The sequence below is a fragment of the Anticarsia gemmatalis genome, chromosome 8, assembly GCF_050436995.1.
Source record: "Anticarsia gemmatalis isolate Benzon Research Colony breed Stoneville strain chromosome 8, ilAntGemm2 primary, whole genome shotgun sequence".
Taxonomy (NCBI): Eukaryota; Metazoa; Arthropoda; class Insecta; order Lepidoptera; family Erebidae; genus Anticarsia; species Anticarsia gemmatalis.
This window is the reverse complement of record NC_134752.1, coordinates 11979412-12001656: the sequence shown is the minus strand read 5'-3', so window position 1 is coordinate 12001656 and position 22245 is coordinate 11979412. Positions and strand designations below refer to the sequence as shown.

Genomic DNA, 22245 nt, shown 5'->3' with positions numbered 1-22245 from the left:
GGTACTGTCGAGTATCGAGAGCTTGACATTTAAAATGTACTGCCAAAATAGTTTAAAATTGGTCGATATCTAGCCGGTTGTCGGTAGTCGATAGTAGTAAAGAATCAAGCTACTGCTTTCTGTATTTAGTATTCAGAATTTGTCACATACAATGTACCTACTTAAAATTAGTTCCCGCGTCACCCGCTAGAGGCGCTGATCAGACGTTAACATAAGTGTAACCCGGTGTCTATAGTTAGTAACTTATTAAATCAGCGTTGTTAAACTAGATAAAATAAAATACCGAATTTTACATTTTATAATTTTATTTCCTTCCTTTTTTTTACAGGGACAAGATTTGAGGAAAAATCTTCAGTAGTCCTGATCGTCGTAATAATCTCTATGTCTTGGAGCCGCAGTTCGGTCTGAAAACAGTAAGCAATGATATAATAGTCTTAGTCTTGGTCGGCATTGACGTCCTAGACCAGAATATAGTATTGTATATTACTTAGTAAAACGAAATATTACTCTAAGTGCTGTGAAAATTAGCAACGCAGCAATAGGGCCTTTTGAGAATCTTTTCCTTTACAATAAAATTAAACAAGATTTAAGATATTGGAAATTATCCCAAAATACCTTCAAACAAATCACCGCTCCGCAAGGCAGGTGGATTCCGCTTCTTAGCCGATTTCTTAATATTTTGTTTTATTCTGAAAAAAAAAACATGTTTTATTTTTTAAATAACCATTTATCGATTTTACTCAGTTTCACTCATTAATACGTATAAACGAGCTCTATCTTTGCCTCTATATTGACATAAAATCAAAAAAAATGTGACAGTGACTTGTGTAAGAAACAATAAATTGTTGTGCTATAGGACGTCAAACCTATCATTTTACGCCAATTTAGGTCCCCTACGATCTAATCTTTTCAAAAGATACTTACAACAGTTCCAAAAGGTTCCTCAAAAGCCGTTCTTGCTCAGACCTCAGTCTAGTTTCATCATTGTACTCCTTACTAGGCTTATTACTTTCAGCTAAGTTGCCAAGCAGTGTGTAAACGTAGGCTGTGTCACCAATTCTATTTCCTTCATCACCTTTCAGATTTTTCAGTTTGGAAATTAAATTTTTAGCAGCTCCCAATTTTTTCGACTTTTTTTTTGGACTGAGTAACTTTAAGAGTTTAGATTCAACATTTTGTTGGATTCTTGGGTTGGAATTGAGATCTCGGAGTTCTATACCATTGTTACCGTCTTCGCGGATTTCGAATATCTGTATTTTTGGGTCTACGTGAGCTTCGATTGAGACGAAGACCAGAAACACTGGAATGCCAAAGTGTTAGTTACCATAATCATTCGTTTAATTTGCGTAAAACAGGATGCGTGGCGGTTTTACTACTTGTAAAAAAAAACTTTTCAATCAATAAAATGACAACAAATGTAAGCAACCATCCAGTAGAAAAGGAACAGAATGTGACAGAAAGAATGAGAACAATTCAAACTGCCTAAGAATTTTAGCCATTAGATTGAGCTAAATTTATGATAGATAAATATAAAGAAAATATGTACAATACTAATCCGTCTGTACCTTAGATGTAATCTACTTTATGGACAAATGGCGTAAATATTCAAATAATATTAGCAACATTTACAACATAATACTTACCTAAACCGAATACGAATTTCATGTTACTTTCCTTCCAAAGCCCGGTTAAGAAAGGAACATTAGAAACAATAAAAGTTCAGTTTTTTATGTACATTTTATGTGCAAGCCGACATTTATCTATCTTATTGAATATCGTAAATTTAGAAATTTCATTTATTTTATCGTTTACCGATTGTGTGTTATTACTATGTCGGTTTTATTTCAATTTTATATGTTACTGTTTTGTATGGGTTTCTTTTCACGTGTATGTTTTTATATAGATATAACTATGTAGCTATGTAGTAGCAGCTATGTATATATTTGAGGAAATTGAGTCCTAAATGATTATATCCGCGATACCGTACAATATTTTATTTACCTACTTTTTATATCAACTTTCATTGTCAATATTTATCATATTTCTTAATACTATTTATTTTCAACGTGTTATTAAAATAAAAAAATAAAAAGAATTTATACTTAAGAACGTGTGAAAAAAAATTAAACAACATTTACGTAGCATTTAGCACCGGTTGCATGTTGCAAAAGATTTCAAATAGATAAACAACACGCATTAAAAATGTATTATCAATAACATCATCAATTCCTATTCGCGTCACGCAACACATTCACGACTACTAAAATCCTTATCACTCTCATAACAAATAAATATAATATCATAAATCTACAACCAACTGTATCTGTCGTGGCTCAGTGTTTACGGCTCTCGAGTACCTCCGGGACATAGAAACGCTTTTATCCCCCGATATCTGATATTTTCACTCTATTATATAAGTATTTAATTTATTCCCGGAATAGGGACTTTGACGGTTGAAATGTCTCTTAGAAGTATCGCGTTTCGTAAATGTGGGAGTACATTTGAATAAAGATGGTAATATAGTGTCATAATCTTTTACGTAGGCTTGTTTGAACTTGAATTATTAGCTTTGAAAGCAGCTATAAATAAATTGGCAAAAATAATAACGCAATCCTAGAAGAATCATCATCAGAATTTGCGCCATAGGTCCTATGCGCGGAAAATTGTAAAATTTGTGATACCTTGTTATTACCCGCCGTTTCGATTGAGTTACATTGATAGTGGTCACGACAGACAGACTGATGTAGGGTTGCAGTTCCATATATTAGTATTCCATATATGTACATAAGATTGGTTTCGGGTAGACTCTTGGTTTCCGCTTGATTGGGTTATAAATTGAGCCCCGCGGATGGACACAAACTCTTTTTTTTTATTTAAACTCTCGTAAATATACAACTAGAGTAATGACACTGTGTTTATTGTTACTGTCTGGCAGCAAAATAATGGCAGAACTATCTATACAGAATATTTTTATTAGTTGTAACAAGATTACTACCAATCTTTAGTTCTTGTGAAGGACTTAGGTCCTTTCATGTCGATCCTCTCTCTGTATAAGAGGTTCGAGGGTTTGCTAATGAACTCTTACTACTGGTAATGGTATAATGGCACAAGATATTGAAATGGATCGGCGATCAAAGTAAAAGTAAAGTTAACTTACTACAGTCTCACTGTAATTAGAAATAGGTACTTTTTGAGAAAGGTATGATTAGAACGCTCGGGAGTCGAATTTATATACGAATGATGAATATCTACGAATGAGGGCATGACATTTTTATAATTATCACAGTGTATATCGCGAGGATTTTTACGAACATATAAATTGTCAAGGGTTTTCTATTATACTTTATAGACATTTATCTCTATATTTAGCAAGACAGCTAACGCACTAGATGTAACTTTTGTATCGAAAGACAGACACAAAATACAACCAAACGCAAAAAGTCACATTTAAAAACATATATTGGGGACTGTCTATTTGTACAATACGGCCTTATTATTCGGCTCTTTGAAATTGTATTTCAAAATTAGTGGTGAAGAGTTGAACAACTAAGCTACTCATCTTAACCCATTTTATCATCGTCAGTGGTAATTCTAGGAGCTCGTTCGTATCAAGTGGCTTAACTTTTGCACCGCGGCGACAAAGAGATAATTATTAAACTTAGTCTAACTTGGAGACGGTTTCTACGAGTTAGCACTCTACTGGGATGCGTTTACCTGGAGTTATGTCTTGTAGAAAAATGGCTGCAAGGAAATTATAGTGGTTAAGGTATTTAATATAATTTTATGAAGAAAAGATACATAATAGTTCAATATTGTGTACATGTTGTGTATTATGGTGATAGCCATTACCGGACTCGGTACCAAACTCCGGGTTATTATTGAGAAACGTGCTTATATAAATATGAAAATATTAATAACCAACCTGAAAATCGAATCTGGTACACGAGATCACCACAGGGGCAGTATAGAACATAGAAAACTTTTTAAAATGTGGGTTTTTTAAGCAGAGATGTATTGAAATACACCTACTTTATGCCTTTAACGATGCGCATAATATGCCTCATAATCTATTTTTAACACGTCACAAAGAGCTTTTCCTACTTCGGATTTGAGTTATATCTGGACATATTTTCATTTACGAAATTTTGTTTTGTAGAACGAGAGTAAGTACTGCATTTAAACCAAGGCACCACTTTATCGGCTCGTCACCCTCTTTAGTTCATTTTTAATGAGTACAAATGTACTAGAGACTTGTAAGTTATAGATAAGGTACCCGGGTCAAATATGGGCAGCCGAAAAAATGGCAACAAACACGAAATATAAATGCTATAAACTGTATCCGAACGGCGAATCTTCCAACCCTTCCAGCGCCCTGCTAGTCGCTTAGTGTCGGTTAAAGTTAGACATGCAATAGGTTTAGAATAATGAATAATTTATTTATTTATGTATTATGGTATGTGGCCATATTTTTCGGCTCGCCATATTTGACTTACTGTAAAGTATAAGTACTGCATTTAAACCAAGTCCCCACTTTATCGGCTCGTCACCCTCGTTAGTTCATTTTTAATGAGTACAAATGTACTAGACTCCTTAGTTATAGATATGTATAAAGCAGGTGGATTGAAGGGGAAGTTTCGTATAATTTACATAATCCGATTAACGATCGGCGTATAATTTGTATTAGCATAATACTGGTAACCGCTGCGGGGTAAATGGAAAGTAAGGTTTTAATGAGGATGTATGTATATGTTATATTGTTATAGGTTAGAGAAAACGTGTTTGGAATACGATAACAACGAGTGTTTGACAGGTAAGTGATAGCTTATTGAATAAATGTCAAATATTCGATAACCACCCAACTAGCACACAAGCGCTATAACAAGCTGTACAATGGCCGGTTAAAGGATTTTTATAACGCCTTAGGCTCCTTAGTAAGAAGTATAGTGGTTCTATAAGCGTCTACAGATCTCTTGTAGCGTCAAATAGGCCCATACTGTCCAGCTTATAGCTCGACATTGGATCTACAGTGGTCGTAAATAGTAATTATAATAGTATGTAGTATAGTAGTAATACAGGAGCGCTAAAATAAGATGAAGGTGGTATAATCGCGCTACAAGAGCTTTTTCGCAGCTTCGTGGCGCTTACCAGCTGTTGTACAGAGGTGGTTAGCGCCACGAGCGTTCGAAAAAGCTCTTGCAGCGCGATTATACCACCTTTACCTTATTTTAGCGCTACTGTGTAGCGGTTATAAATGCTAACGCTCTAAATTAGTAATATAGTCGGTTTATTATGGTGTAAACTAAATATATTTTTTTAAAATGAATCATCAGTGACAAATGAGGAGACATTTTATTTTTACGGATTGGATTATTAAAATAACAAGTAGTCTATCGCTTTTATTTCTTTGTGTACGTGATATGAAAGTGCGAGTTCAAGTTTGCTGTCAATATATATGTATATTATCGTCAATATTTTCATGCGCCCTCAAAATATTCAGTTTTAAGTGCAAAAATTATATAGATATGTGGATTTGGAAATTGTATTTTGAACATAAATAAGACTTTGAGGGTTACAGATAATTTAATTAGGGTTATAGGTAATAAAAAATGATTTTAATTATGTTAACGTTACCAGGCTATAGATTTATATGATCTTCAAAAGATCGTAATAACCTCAAAAAATATGTTTACCAAATGCTATAAAATAAATATATAAATAGGAGTGCTTCAATATAACTGTTTTGGTCGCACACCAGCATTTTACTCGTACTTTTAGGGGTCAGTCGTTGAAAATCTTTTTTATTTTATTTTATTTTATTTTATTTTATTTTATTTTATTTTATTTTATTTTATTTTATTTTATTTTATTTTATTTTATTTTATTTTATTTTATTTTATTTTATTTTATTTTATTTTATTTTATTTTATTTTATTTTATTTTATTTTATTTTATTTTATTTTATTTTATTTTATTTTATTTTATTTTATTTTATTTTATTTTATTTTATTTTATTTTATTTTATTTTATTTTATTTTATTTTATTTTATTTTATTTTATTTTATTTTATTTTATTTTATTTTATTTTATTTTATTTTATTTTATTTTATTTTATTTTATTTTATTTTATTTTATTTTATTTTATTTTATTTTATTTTATTTTATTTTATTTTATTTTATTTTTTCTTTAAAAACAGTTGACAGACTGAACCACCACTGCACCTATGTAAATATATTACGATAATAATTTTAAGCTATAGTATAAAGGTATATTACTCGGTTATAGCGCTTTAGGTGCTTAACATAATTCTGTAATCCCCATGGCTGTAAAAATGATTCGAATGATACCTTATACATCTATTTGCCGTACAGAAGCCATATAAATATCTGATATAACGCTCAAGGCGCTATTAAAGACCTACGCAACTCTTTTATAGATGAGTAATACACTAGCCCTAAAAAAATCTGTTATAGAACCTAAGGCATTACAAAAAGCTTATTTACGCTCTTGAGCGCTATAAGCGCAACGCATAACTCCGTTTAAACTCCTTTATCTCCTAAAGTCCCCTTATACAGTTAACGGTGTTATAGAAGATTCCATTAACTCAGTTATACTTCCCTAGGCTGTCTAGCGATGCAATTACATGCTCATATATCACTATAAGTCATTAGTTTCCTACTAAACGGCTACTGTCCCGCCTAGCTGTTAAAGGGTTTTTTAAATAGCTAGTATACAACTTATAGAGAATTGTACAGCATTTGAACGACTCTTATGCAACTATCAGGCTGTATAACGACTGTATAAGCAGCTTGTGTGCTAGTTGGGCAATAGCAGAATATTTGACACGTCAATGGTACAATTGACTATATTAGACAATCAGCTAGGATATTTAGCACGTAGCAACGCCAACGTTTCAAAATTGAATCACTCATATAACATGAACCTCGCAAAATTACATTACAAAACCCAAAGAAAGATATTTTTGGTAAAAATCTCAAGATTGTTTTACATTTAATTGAATTAAGTGTGTGTAAATTTATATGACGTTTCAATTGGTCTCACTTACTCAATACTGAAGCACGAGAGTTAAAACCAACGCATTAGTCCATTCTCTGCCCCGGCTCAATAAATAAGGCAATATCTTTTGAAAGCTTTCCCCTGTACCAAGTATTGTCTGAAATGTTGACAAATGACAAACCACTGGAATAAGAACCATTTGATTCCACCCTCGAACTGGAATTTATTAAATCAAAGTAGTTTGACTTGGCTAATCTAGAGTTGAGTGTTTGTAGACGCGTTCAATCGCAATTGAACGGTTTATTACGATCTTAATCGATGTTTTGTAAAGAGACTTAATATGTAGCCTTCTAATAAGAACCCTAATTTTAAAGGGGTTTTATTTTCGTTTCTTTGTAAGTTTTGGCATGATTTTTGCTTGAAGTCTGAAATACTTTGAGATTTGTTTAGATTTCTTCAAAGTATATTTTCTATTGAGTTAATTACTTAAAGATTTCGAGTCTGAGGTACAAGTTCAAGACTGTAAACTAAATATTTTACAAATCAGGGTTTTTAATTTGTAATAGAAATATTTAAAGTAGGTTATGATTTGATGGTACTGTAAATTAAATATCAATATCTTGAAGTTATACAAAATCCTTAAGACGCATTTCGTAGCACGGTGAGCTTAAGCACTAATTAATTTTGGTTGAAGACCCGCGTTCAACGGGGGTGATAAATTTCATAAAAACTAAGTACATAAACTTAATCAGAACAGATTATAAACAAGCGATATTTAAAACAAAAGCACGTTCTATTATTTTAGCAAAGCCTTACCCGTAGCGTATATAACTTTGTCTACAAAACTTATGTCCAATGTTTGTTTAGGATCGGGGGATTAATTTGTATCAATGTTGAGACTGCACGTTCAACTTAGTTTTTAATTAAACCCATGGGCTGGAATATATTTGGTGATATAAGCTTGGATAATAGGTATTTATTTTAGTTATAAGCTTTGTTAGTTCAAGGAGAAACTTGGCTATATTTCCGGACTTGATAAGTTTCTATTTTAGATATTTGTTAGAGACAATGACTTTTCGAAGATATGTGTTGTTACAATTATCACTTGGATAAAGACCCTTGCCCAGCAGTGAGATAAGTATAAAAAAATTAGCTATTAGTACTATTATTATATTTTGCATACACTAAGATAAGTGTACAATAAGATAGTAATTTAGTAATGACGAGGTTTAGGGTCCCTACAGCCTTCGGTCGGACAAAATGCTAATAATCTTTTTAAAATTATTTTACAACAGTCCATTTGTAGGCCATAAGCTCGCTACTTGTTAAATGGGACTTACTATAACGGCGAAACGTGGAGATTATTTCACAAACCTCTGCCTACATCATTGATGGTTACAGGCGTGATGTCCCATATATTTTTATGTGCATAAGTTTTAAAAATACTAATAAACAGTATACAGATTGGCCTCATCTAAACAAATAGAATAAAACAAAACAAACCCTATCTATAACGGTTTCATGGAAATTGGATGGACCATGGATTTAGGGGGAAATTTGGTAGTGAGATTGATTGTTTTCCAGAGAAAAGCCTGAGCCATTTGTTTTATAACATTTCCACGAAGGCAGATCGCTTCACAAACTCTGATGCTCAATACAATGACGTTTAACGCGAAATAAGCATAGCAATATGTGTATGTAATCGCGTACTTTCTTAGTCAAATGATTTTAGAAAACTGATGAATGAAGTTTCACGGCGTATTATTATTGATTCATTTTATTATTAAAGTAGTAGCTAATGTATAGAAAAGCTAAGTGATTTTTATTAAGAAATGTTTAAACTGTCCATCATTATTGTTTAATTAGTTAATTTACATTTGTATTGGATCGGATATTATGGATGTAGTTAATTTGTGTTAAGTTAACTATAACTTCTTCTTCTAAATATATACAAGTATACGATCTAAATGATTTCAATAAAAATAAAACTGCTAAATACTTATTTAAAAAGCCAACAGATTAAAAACATTCAAATCAAAAAACAAATTGGATGATACAATTGTGATGCAAATTTTAATGAAGTTGAAACAAAAAAGACTTACTAATCCGAAAATTCGTATGTAACCGAGGCGAAATTAAACAAATATTCGAATGGTCCAAAACAAACGATGTTGGGTATAAGCCACCCGAATACCAAGCCTTTCGGATAAGCTTTTAAGCTAAGTACGTTTATAAACAGCGGCCATATTGGATTATAATTTATCGGACGTATACGAAAATATCGGTAATTTAATTTTTGATTCTGGATAGATAAAAATATTGTAAACTAAGTTTTTGCCCGCGACGCTGGTTTAGAGGTTTTCCAAGCCTTTGATAAGCCTGTAGGCCTTCCCGGTGCCTATGTCCCATGTATATTGTATGTGTGTATTTTATTTATTTTTTTCAAATTCAGTAGTTTAGAATGGCTAAACATACAGAATTCCTTTAGTTTTTTGAATATTACGATGAATCGGATTTTCGTCAGTTTAAAATCTCAACCGACATAATTTTGAACAGGTAGTGGTGAAACGTAGTACCTATACTCGAATTACTACACACGAATTTCTTAAAAGTATTTTATAAAAATCACTTCAGTTACTTATCAAGCGTTAAGCGAGTCTAAGATCGTTTCAAAAGAAAAATCAAGAAAATAGCTCAATATATTGACTGAGTTGTTTTTTCCGTCGTAACTTTTATGTTCACGAAATGTGTTTACTAGTGGAATAGCTGTCAATATGATTTAGTGATTCTTTGTACTACTTTAACTGTCTTCATGCCTTTGATTCCAGAAAGAAAATGGTGTTGAATACATATTTTTATAAAAATGTCTTACTATGGAATCATTGCTATGTCAGTTTGACCAATGTTTCTGGCAATTATCTGTATAGCATGTAGACTTTCGCGTTGCATGTTTATTTTATATAAAAATACTTGAATTAAACAATTTATACAAACATGTATTTTACGTTGTCATGTCTGACGTTTCGGTGCAGATTTCAATCGCCGTGGTAGCAGTAATATTAGTCGCAGACTTAGCGATGTCCCGTATAATAACTAACTACTATATAATAATTATAATTTGTTGTTTCTTCTTTTGACTTATATAAAACTTTTAAGTTATGTCATTATGTCAAACTGTTTTTAAATTTTACAGCTGAAAAGTCTCTAAACGGGTGTTTAAACGTGAATTTGGTTTAACGACAACACTTTGGCAGTGTATTTTAGGCTTCGATAAAGCTCGATGTCCCTAAAATTAGTTCCACGAACTTTTGCCTATAAAGTTATTAAACTCTTGGTTCTAGATTGTATAAAAGCCATTCTACCAGAGCCATTTTGCACTGTCGTGTTACGTACAGCCTCCGTAGTACCTATAGGCTAAATTAAAGCAACAAGGCTTGGTAGTTAATAAGTCACTTATTATGAAGCAATACTTCAAAATTTTGGCATAACATACGTGATTTAAATGTTTCAAATTGTAAATTATTACAGATACAAACGGAGTGTTTCTTTTTCCGTCTATTAAATATATTGGAAACAGTTAGAAAAGTATTTTTATTTTGTTTTACGTAATCAGAAAGACGGCAATACATGCAGTTGTAAAGTTACATAACGTCACAGCGTTGCTCATTTTACAGCAAGGCGATGACGTCATTAGCGTCTATTGTCTCACTTCCTAACGTCAATCCTTTATAACTAAGTATTTGATTCATTTATTTGAAAGAGAATAATACATTTTTTTTCCTATGATCTAACTGAAGGATCAATTTTACCCTTTGTTTTGTTACCTTACAATCATTCCTAGTCACGGAGTTGTCCATCTGAAATAGATTTAAAATCGAAGCAATACGTTCGCTCCACGTGGTCGTGTGCATACAATCGTCACCTCGATCTGAAAATGGAGTGCACGTGTAGTGCATTGTAAAAGTGCACGTGAGCTGCCTTACCTTGTACCAATGAAACGCCTGTTTGACGTCCAATAGAGACTGCACCGTGCACATATTTAAAATTCTGTAGTAACATGACTTTGTTTAGAACAAGTGGCCAAGTACGGGTTAGGGACTTTGCATGTCGTCAATATATGTATCAAACAAATTTTGGCGATGCAAGGTTTCATCACGATGATTTCCTTCACCGTTAGAGCAAGTGATAATTATTTCTAATTCACACTTAACTTTGTGTTGCATCGGGTTCGAACCGGCGACCACTTGCGTGGGAGGCGCCAACTTAAACCACTCGACTATCACTGCGTACATTACATTGAATACATAACGCTTGTTTTTCCTAATGGTGTATTGTAAATTGGTACAGTATTTCGACATTGATGACATGATTTATAATAATTTTGGTATAGTTTTTTTAGGCAAACATTCAAAGTACAAAGCAAATGTATTCTGCTCTTGCTAAGTAGTGTACACTACCTTATAGCGCGTAGGCAAACATTACTTGTCTTTAAAGAACTCACAAGTATGTAAGGATTTATCGCCATGTTTTTTTTACAAGCAACTTTGAAAAGTCATTTCTATGTTACTTTGAGCTAGAACCGTACTTGAATACTGCTAATAATGTCTTTATGTTAATACAAATATCAATAGTGAATCGATAAGGAGTCCCTTTATTGAGGATCAAAGTATCACATTTTCCTTGTTCATAAAGACAGCCTACTTTTAAGCGCCCTTATCTGCCGCATTTTACATCTAATGATGCCATCATCCACATACGCACACACACTCTTATAATACATGTGTATATTTATAGATTGTTTATGTAAGTGTGTGTGAAAAACCTTAAGCTATATTTACACTTGCGTGACATTTACTAACTTGTACGGAGAAAGGTGACATAAAAAAAATACAAGATGGTTTGACCGTCTCACCGCCGAATAGAGATCCTTGCAATCTAAATTAGATGTCAGTTCTGACCAGTTATTCTGAAATAGATATACTTAGCTAATCAACGAAACCTACGGCTACTGTCGCATTGTTTTATGTTCATAAAAAAACTGTTGTCTATTGGAAACATAAGACTTGCATACCTAAAACGTGGCTTCAACAAAAAAAACTTTTGTAACTTTAAACTTTTAATCGCTCTTATGACCCGTTACATTATAATAGAACATGAAATGACTAATTATTATTTAATAACGAGACAGAACATAATGTCTAAGCGTCTTTAGGTTCGTGGTGCTATAGTAAGGAACCTAAAAAAACGCCCGAGTGTGTGTCCCTAAATAACTTCAAAGTACGGTTCAATGTGTGCGAATAATTACGTACGACACAAAAATGTTCCAATCATGTCTTGTATGTGTGTATCGAAAGCCAATGGAGGGCCGATAACGAGCCGACATTAGGCCTGCACTTGACATGGTAATGCGCAATCAGGCTTGATCAGCGATAGGTACATGAGGATATCTTTGCTTATGTGGGGCAAGAGAAACGGATTTATGTCCGCTGTTTGTGATAACATTTATGATTAGAGAAACAGGTGAAGTGTTGGTTGTGTCAGTTGTGTGGCCACTACCTCAATACCTCACAGGCGATGAAAGCATTTTACTTGTAGGAGTCATTACCATACAGCGGTTTGTAAAGAGTATTTACAATGGAAAAGACGTAAAAATTATTTCAGCATTACAAGCTGTTAGTTAGTATTTTTGCAGTTAATTTGATATGCCAAACTTTTTGCTCTCAGTAATCGATTCTCTACTACAATCGACTAGTGACAACCGGCTAGCTATCGAGAAATTTTGTATGATAAAATATAATCAGCGACTCTAACGTCGCATCGTAGAAATTGTTTTGGCAGTACATTTTAACCGTTAAACTTTCGACACTCGACAGTACCGATTGAAGAGAATCGCGCTACAGTAGTGCCGGCTGTAACGGTCATCATATGATATCGTCTAAAAGCAAATTAGCTTCAACATTTTTGTTCAAATATACCTTATAATCATTCCTGTTTTCGCTTTCCAAGAAAACATACAACCACCTCTTCTCGCGATGCTAGGGGCCCACCAAAGCTGTCAATCACAGGCCAAACTCCGTAATCCTGTTATCTCGTACAAGATTGACGTACGGAGACGTGACGTGCCGTCGTTATCTTATCCGAATTAGCATCGTCAACGATACGTTTAGTTTACGACCAATCTTGGATTATTTCCGTACTTCATCTTATAGTCCGATGACTTAGTAGAGAGCTTTTACATGTACAATTCATCAAGATTATAATTAATAATAGTGTTGTTGACTACAAATCAGCTACTCTTTAAGAAATGAAAAAAACGTATTTTATTATAGAATTACGACATAGTGACGTCACTAGATCGTATTTTCGTTTGCATCAAATAAGTGCCTCATATAAGGTTTTAGACTGCAATTAATTTCGATGCAACATAAGGTAAATAAAGACATATCTGAACCATACGGCCTTTATACCACCAGCTGCATAGACTTATGGGTCAATGATGACGTATAAATTTTGAATAACGTATACCTCCGCCAATTGCGAACCTTGCACACAAGGCTCTCAACATAGTAATGTTGATGTGCTATAATACGAACCAAATTATACTGACCTGTATCTTTGATAAAAATCTATATAACACATCGGGGTCGATAATGTATTTTGATACACCAAAAAGTATAGATCTCTCATTTCTAGTATTTCGTGTGTAGGGAGAGGTCTGTCATTGTTGGGTATTGTGATACCGGTATTAATAAAGTTAGTCCGCTCAGTTTATCGTGACACGTCCTTTATTAGATAATCATGAAGATGGCTGTTGATTGGTTATTTACTTATTAGCTGATCTTTGTTGGGTTTGCTGGAATATTTCTATGTACGTAGAATAGTAATGTTAGCATTTCTGAAAGCGATTTTCTCTCTCTTTTAAAAGAGTATTTTGGATTTATTGTTGTACGTAAGCAAAAAAACATGCCGCATTTCGTATTTGAAACAAAATTTTTAAAATGCGATGTCGTTAAGTGTGTAATAGTTTATTAATTAAGTCAAATATGTTTAATTTTTTATCTAAATAAGGAATATAACCCATCAAAACAACGATACTAGGTATCAAAAAAATTTAATCGTCTATATAGAAATAAAGCAATTTTTTAAAATTACGTTAATAACTCTTAATTTTTCAAAAATCAATATTTATTTTGTAAAAAAATATAAATGAAATTACACCCTACAGTTAAAATACTGGCAAGAGATGATAATGTTAGGGTAGACTACAACGTGATTTTGATTGATCGTTCTCCCCAAAAACCGGGAACACAGGTGGACCATGAACCCCAACTCGATAATATTTGTGGGTAATATTAAATTTACATCGAGAAGGGTCCGTGCCGTTGCTATGGAATGTACGAACGTTGTAGTAAAGTAACCATTCTTAGATTGGTGGTCGCTTAAAAAGTTACACTCGTATTTATTTGCGATCCGGAGTGCATGTTAAACATAATTATTGTTCATAAATAATTAATTTCAGTATCCTTAACACTCTCAGCGCCATGATGTGGTCCGCCGGTCGCCCATATAATAGAAAATACATATATTATGTATACGCATGGCGCTGAGAGTGTTAAATATGATGAAATAAAAAATACTTAGGTATATATTTAGGGTAATCGAATCCTTTCATTTATAATGTCAAAGATAACAATGAAAGACCGTCAGTTTTTTTAGTGGAGTCAGTGAGAAGAATGAACAAGAAACTCTACCTTTAGTTACTTGTATTAAAATGTTGGCTTACTTCTCTTATACGAAAGCCTTGAATCGATTCTTGAAGCTGACATAGTAATGATTTGAGACTCTTGAATTTTGTTTTTTTTTACTTTATGACATGGTGCCAGTCGCTATCAACATTTTTCTATCAGGCATTTTATTCAAACACGTAGCCAGTAACCATGAACACTTTCTACAATATTTTACCTCTATTTTTAAAACCGAGTATACATTACACCGCACCGTCATCAACTTTTGCTCAAACTTCCACGTCTATGAAGGTATGTTTATTCTTCAGGGGTTCAGTGATGGATTGCTAGTGACGTAAGTTGTGGAACGTGCATGGGGACAGGTTGCCAGACAATTACCTCTATGTCCGACATAATCCATTTTTGATGGCGTTTTGTATGTAGATGTGTACATATGATGCAAAGGAAGTTTTGAATAGTTATGTTTTGGAAAAAATGTAAACGTAAAAATAAATGTATGGATGTTATAGGCAGGGGAAGTTTTAAAGTGAACGTGGCGTTCTTTGGTCTTTGCCTACCCCTATGGGAAAATGGCGTGATATTATGTATGTATGAATGTATCTATGTTAAGATAGACTATAGGTTTGCATAAATTATATACAGGTTTAATAATAGGTTGTGATGTAAAATTTTCATTTGGGTTTTATGCAATGAACTTAATCCGATAATAACTTCAGAACTTTTTTGCTATCTAAGTTAAAACTAAGTTAAGGTGATAGCATATTGATTTTTAATACCTAAAATTAAATATTTATCATAATAACAATAATTCATTTTAGAAAATATAAATAACTGGATTTAATATCAAAACCAATTTGCTACTCAGATTAAAAATCCCAAACTTTTTAAAAATGTTGCCATAAAAAGCTTCGATAAAAATAAATCGATGGCACGTTATTTAATGGGGGTTCGAGTCCCCGGTGTATCCCCCCGACATGTCAAAAGATACTGTCAACTTGTGAAATATATGCCCCTCTCTTTCTAAGTGCGCGCTCAGACTTAAGTGAAAAGTGCGAGTTTTAAATTGAACGCGTTTGAAGTAATGGCATTCGGAATGAATGGGAGAAAAAAGCATTTGTTGAATGTGGTACAATTATTTAAAGGTACTGTAGTTTTTATTTGAATTTGAGTTTTAAATGTAAGTATAGAATAGATGTTATTACAAACGTAATAAATAAAAAGAAACCATTTTCTTACTACTAGGCAATGGCTAGGACGTGAGATTAGTCGTCGAATGAAAAGCATGCAAGCAATTTATTTCAGATATTATAACTACACAGTAACGTTAGTTTAGCAAAGAAACGGTTGCTCTCTTGAGCCCACATAAAACAAAGTTTCTTGATATTTATATAACACTAGCTGACCCGCGCAACTTCGCTTGCGTCACATAAGATAGAATGAGTCAAAATTTACCCCGTTTTTGTAACATTTTTTATTGCTACTCTGCTCCTATTGGTTGTAGCGTGATGATATATAGCCTTTAACCTTCCTCTTTAAGGGGGCTAAAAGAATTTTTCAAATCGGACCTGTAGTTCCTGAGATTAGTGCGTTCAAACAAACAAACAAACAATCAAACAAACAAACTCTTAAGCTTTATAATATTAGTATAGATTCATCTGTAACTGTTTTTGATAATTATCTAAGGAGAATCTGAAGGCAAAGTATTTTTTACTGATATTATTATGCAGAAACTCTACTCTTATACTGAATACAATAATATCGGACTATATGCCAAAAGTAACCTATAACCTAAATAATATCTATCGTTTCAAAGGTATATATGTATAAATAACAATTCTGTACAAAATAAAATCGAACCAGCTGTTATTCTCACCTTTCAATAATACCTAGACAAATCAAATATCTTTCAAATACGTAGCTTCTTTTGTGACAATATATAAAGGCTACATTTTCAATAAATACAGGTCACTCGAGCTCAACAATCACCTTTGAAAGTCACCTCGAAAAAGGTATAACAAAAAGGTCTAACGTATCGTTATTTGCCTCAGAATATCCCGCCCTAGAACCCCTAATCTAGGCCGTACAGGTAATCCATTAATTTCAACGTGAAAACAAACTACGTATCCATCTTACTTTTTACTTAAAGATGAAGATTAATCGTTATTCCGTAGTCTGTACAAGCACACTCCGTTTTTCCTTCAAAATCCAAATTCTTTTCGACAAATAAATCAGTGACAGGTGTCTTTGACATTCGGGCCTCTCACTCTTTTATTCTCTGTCTCACTCTCTCGTTTAATTACAAGATTCAGGCCTTTAAATAGCCTGCGATTAATCTGGAATATTGAAAGGCAATGTAATTAATAGCTTCTATGGAAAAATAATTTATAAGGGTTTCTGTTAGTCTGGAAAGTAGCACTCGCTGTAATTGCCTTTTTAACGTTCAGCAAATTGGATTTTTCGAAGTTTTATACAAGTTTTAATTTCGTTTTCTTTTTATGGATTGCGTTTATTTGATTTCGGGATTAATTAAGTATTTGCGATGTGTAATATATTTTATTATAAAGGGTGCCTTTGCAAACAAGTTTAATAAAAATAGATAACATTTTCTAAGCAATAGCGTCGTTGAGCTAAATAGGTGCTTAAAAAATGCTAAAAACTCAATAATCTCTAAAACAAGCTTTAACAATAATTATTATTTTTAGATAAGTCAATAGAAGGTTTCAGTCCAAAATGGAAATCAAGAACAATCTTAATGCATTACTTACGTCTTATGTACTCATACAATAAAATAAATTCCAGATGATCGAAAGTACTTATCAACCGACTGCCTCCGTGGCGCAGTGGTTTAGGTCGCCACGCCGATACCACTGCAACGGGAGGTCGTGGGTTCGATTCCCACACGGAGCAATTATTTGTGCGATCCACAAATAATTGTTTCGGGTCTGGTTGTGCTTTGTGTCCGTTGTTTGTATGTTTGTAAAAGTCCCCGCGACACAAGAGCAATTCTTAGTGCGGGAGTTGTCTTTTTAAAAGAAAAAAAAAAAAAAAAAAAAAAAAACTGAACGTCAATCGAACAAAGTGAAATCAAAGCTAAGTGAAGAATTATAAACTCCACCGTTATTTCACCTACAGGGTGGTTTAAAATATTCAACAGTCTAAAAGCGTTCCTGTGTTGTTGTCGCGGCCAAAGTCCGAGTTTAGAACGTAATTGGTATCGCGAGTGACGGTCTGTCGTTTGATAATTAGGTTGTGTGGAGATTTGGTGAAAAGTTTGCGGCTGATTGTTTGCTTCTAAAGTTAAGTGTTGTAAAGTGCGAGACTAGCGATAGATAAATTAAAAAATAGATATTTGACAGTCTTTTGCTTGCAAATAATTGTAAATGAATGCTTTGCCTACTTCCTATTCCCATGTTTGTCTGTTATGCGACAGAAAAAATATAAGCTCAATGGGTTATGGGCTTTACTTAACCTATGAAGTATTCTTAAATGTCAATAAGTTAACATTAAGTTCAGTTATGAAAATGCTAACACGCTAGTTGTCTAGAGTAAAACCATCTAGCTTGCATAACCAAGCTAACTATTTGCCACAAACTATGTGCCTTATCCAAACATATTCACTTTATTTATGAGCCTTACTTGTAGTTTGAAATCTACTTTTAGAACTGAATAACATAGTTTCAGTACAAATGCTTGTATTGTCTTAGCAGCTGAAAGGAGTTTGAATAGAATTGTTATCGTACCGATTTATGAATGGAAAGTTTCATACAAAGTACTGGTTTTGGAAGTACGGTTTTAGGGGCTGCTTTAGTTTGTATATATTATGAATTAGTTTGTTTTAGAAGTTAATAGATAAAAGTCGTGCTGTATAGTTAAGTATTTATCGTTTAATAGTTTTAGTTTTATTTTGTCGAGTTATTGAAGAGTGTTTGTCGTGAAAGTGCGCGAAAATGGTAGTGAACCTTGGATTTTTGTAAAAACTGGCAAATATTTGCACTGGTATGTTTTCGAGTTTATTTTAATGCAAATGGTTTTCAGCAAATAAATTAACAACTAATATGTACGTCTGTCAACCTTTTTTATAACCAGATTTCAGAGAAAATACTCATAGGTATTACAATCCATTTTGAAACAAAAAAAGGAAAAAACGTTCACATTTATAACCTCAAAATTGTCGTAAAACTTTCTACAAAAACACAAATTTCAATTCCAAAGAAAAAAGTACACGAAACGAAAACTTGTAGTACATTTTGTTGCAGTCCCATTTGTCGAGTGGGTCATAATAACTGAGTTTTTCATTCGTCGGTGTTAGGGGAAATATCGCCTTTTCACTGCGGCCGCACAAAACTGAGAGTCACCTCCCGAGTAGTTAAGGGCAACTTTACTTTGAGATGGAGGTGCAGTGAGAGAAGAAATGTTGTGAATATGTTTATTATTTCTGTGTTGGTTTCAAAAATGTTCGTAACGTAACGTTTTCGTAGTTAAAAGTTGTTTGAAAATTAACAAAGATTGTTTATGTTCATTATAGTTTAAAGATTCATTGCAATTGTTGAAGTCATTGTCAATGTCATGTTTCCGGTTAAACGTTAAACAATTTTTACAACTAACCTTCGTTATCTATTTACTACTCACACACGATCATTTTATCATTCTAGGCAATAGTCCAACAACTTGACATGCTATTAATGGAGCCCATACTTGCCCATAATAATTGTGTATCCAAGTATAGTTGTTATATTTAATACTAATTTATTTTCATCCGAAATACAACAATTAACCGATTCGTTGCGGATGGCACGACAGGCGTGCCATTCAATTCTTTTATATATGGCGTATGACACGAGAGGCGTGTCTTTTTTAAATATCATATAACTCGCTCAAATTGAGTCATCAACTTCTTTGGCGGTTGGCCCGACAGGCGTATCACGAAATATTTGTTTGCCGCCACAGCTAGAAGTTTACGAAAACGCAAGTCGCAACGAATCGGTTAATTACAAACTAACCCCTGGTTCTGAGGAACTTTAGGCAGTAGTTTATCTATTCAATAGCGTTTAAACTCATATAAAAATAACTGTTTAAATAGATAAATAATAGTGTTTCTACGAATTTTTTCAAGATAATTGCCGCTATTTTGATATAAAGCTTACAAATATTTCTATCCCTCAGTGTGCCTCCAACCATGAGTCAGCGCAACTCTCACTGAAGTAGTGTAGGCGACACTCCGACTTACCAACTGAGAAACCGTCGCGTCACTCCACACGTCGATGTACTGTACACATTGCAATAACTTCTCTGTGGCCTCTTGAGACACGTTTCTATTCAAGTATTTTGAATTTGATTAAGTGTGATAGGTATTAATGATTGTTTATTGATAACTGTTTGATTTCTACCATGATTCGTTCCTTCAAGACTCAGTCGGACAGTCAGACAGTCCAACTCTCATGACTGTTTAACTATCAGAACCGACTTATTGTTTAGGTATAGAGGACACCTGGCTCAGTTCTGACAGTTGAATAAGAACTCAGCTAACGTTAAAGTTCTACTTTTAAATTTCAAAAAATATCTATACTAATATTATAAAGCTGAAGAGTTTGTTTGTTTGAACGCGCTAATCTCAGGGTCCGATTTGAAAAAATATTTCAGTTTTAGATAGCCCATTTAACGAGGAAGGCAATAGGCTATATATCATCACGCTACGACCAATAGGAGAAGAGTAACAGTATTAAATGTTACAAAACGGGGAAATTATGACCCATTCTCTCTATATGACGCAAGTGGAGTTGCGCGAGTCAGCTAGTTTGAAATAATGTAATTAGTTTGTCATTAACATTAACATACGTTGGTTTATGCGGTAGTTTGGAACTTACGAGGTCGATTTGACATAAGCTCAAATCCGACGTGATCGGATTTTAATGCGATTTCTAGAAGCGCGATTATCTATCACTTTTAGAAATTTTGATTGAAAATTTGATCAGTGAATCTAGCGGGCGACGTATTAATTATTTTTCAGTCAATTTTAAATGTCATACTCTCGATACTCGATAGTACTACAGAAAATCGCGTTACTGAATATGTCTTAAGAATTGGGTTAAGAAAAACTACATCTGTAGTTCTTTGTTTAATTTCTAGGTCAGTAGTGTACTGTAATATAAAACATCTTGTAACAATGAACGTTTGATGTTGACCTAATCAAAGTGCGTAGTGTTACAATGTCATAACAGGGATGTAACTGTTATTGTTAAACGTTATTACAATAGATAATAGCGCGTGTTATTCAGATGATAATACAAGGAATACTGTAATGCTTTGGAAAATTGGAAGTAACGAGTTCAACAAGTTTCAATTCAAATATGAGAAAAAAATTGAGCTCTTTCTAAAAGTCTAAAATAAATTCATTACGAATTTATACTTCTTTACTTTTTTAAGCATAATACTTGCAAATTTGCCTTGTAACTAGGCAATAGTGTATACGACCGCTGACTATTTCAAATACGGAGTTTACGAAATAAAGACATTTTTGAATTTGCAATTGAAATTTGATCATGCGGCCTCGGGTTCAATTTCCAGTCGGGCAAAGTATTATTGGTCTTTTCTAATTCTTAGTAGATTATTAACTGTCAATAGTAGTCCGGAGTTTGGCTCACCTACTGTTACCTTCATGGGACTAAAACTGTAAATAACGAAACATGTACTTTCGAATGTTTCTGCGTACAAGAATAGTCTTCGGTATACATGTTTACATTAAGTTCTCAACAATATAATGCAATCTCTCATAACTAAGTATTGTTAGACGTTTATTGTCTCGTCGTTATAAAATACATACACATAGTGCTTTAGTTTCTATGACGATAATATACGTGAAAAATGGAAATATTTTAAAAATTTATAAGTATCTCTTGGCATATAATTTGGCATTGAAAAAATTAGTTGTATTTACGATTATGTGAATGGTTTATTACGACCAGATACAAATATTTATGTTACAATTATCTGCATCGGTAAATAATGTACTTATACGATAAAATACTACGTAACGAGAAACAACAGTGGCCACAGTTTAGTTCATTACATAGAGCGAGTTCTTCTATTCCACCAAGCAGGAGATACATCAACAAATTACTATCTCTTCGTATTTTAATAGCCATGTTTACTATATTATTTTTCCTCAAAAGTGACGAATCTCACTTTAAAAATTACTCTTGAGTCGCAGACTTTTACAAACGTACAAACTATGAACGTAGTCTATTTTTAGAATCAACATAAGTATAGGAACATCTAAAAGACAAAGTATTTAGTTCTTATTTTCCTTTACCACACAGCTCTTATCTTAAAAATTGAGTCCAACACAAAAAGCAAAAGCGATCTATTTTTAAACCGCCGACATCCGTCCATCAAGGAAACTATTAGTATCATCAAACAACTCAATGAATCCCCCGAGAACGACTCAGGATCTCTCAGAAATCAGCGGTATATCTTACATTTCCTTAT

The 22245-nt window shown here is 33.2% G+C and overlaps 1 long non-coding RNA gene across 1 annotated transcript; it reads right to left on the bottom strand.

The window, feature by feature from the left end:
- Positions 1-284: 284 nt before the first annotated feature.
- On the bottom strand, positions 285-1296 carry LOC142974953 (uncharacterized). Its single transcript, XR_012959587.1, has 3 exons — positions 925-1296; positions 616-689; positions 285-404 (listed from the first exon to the last, which is right to left on the bottom strand). It is a non-coding gene; the product is annotated as an uncharacterized LOC142974953 (long non-coding RNA).
- Positions 1297-22245: the final 20949 nt, after the last annotated feature.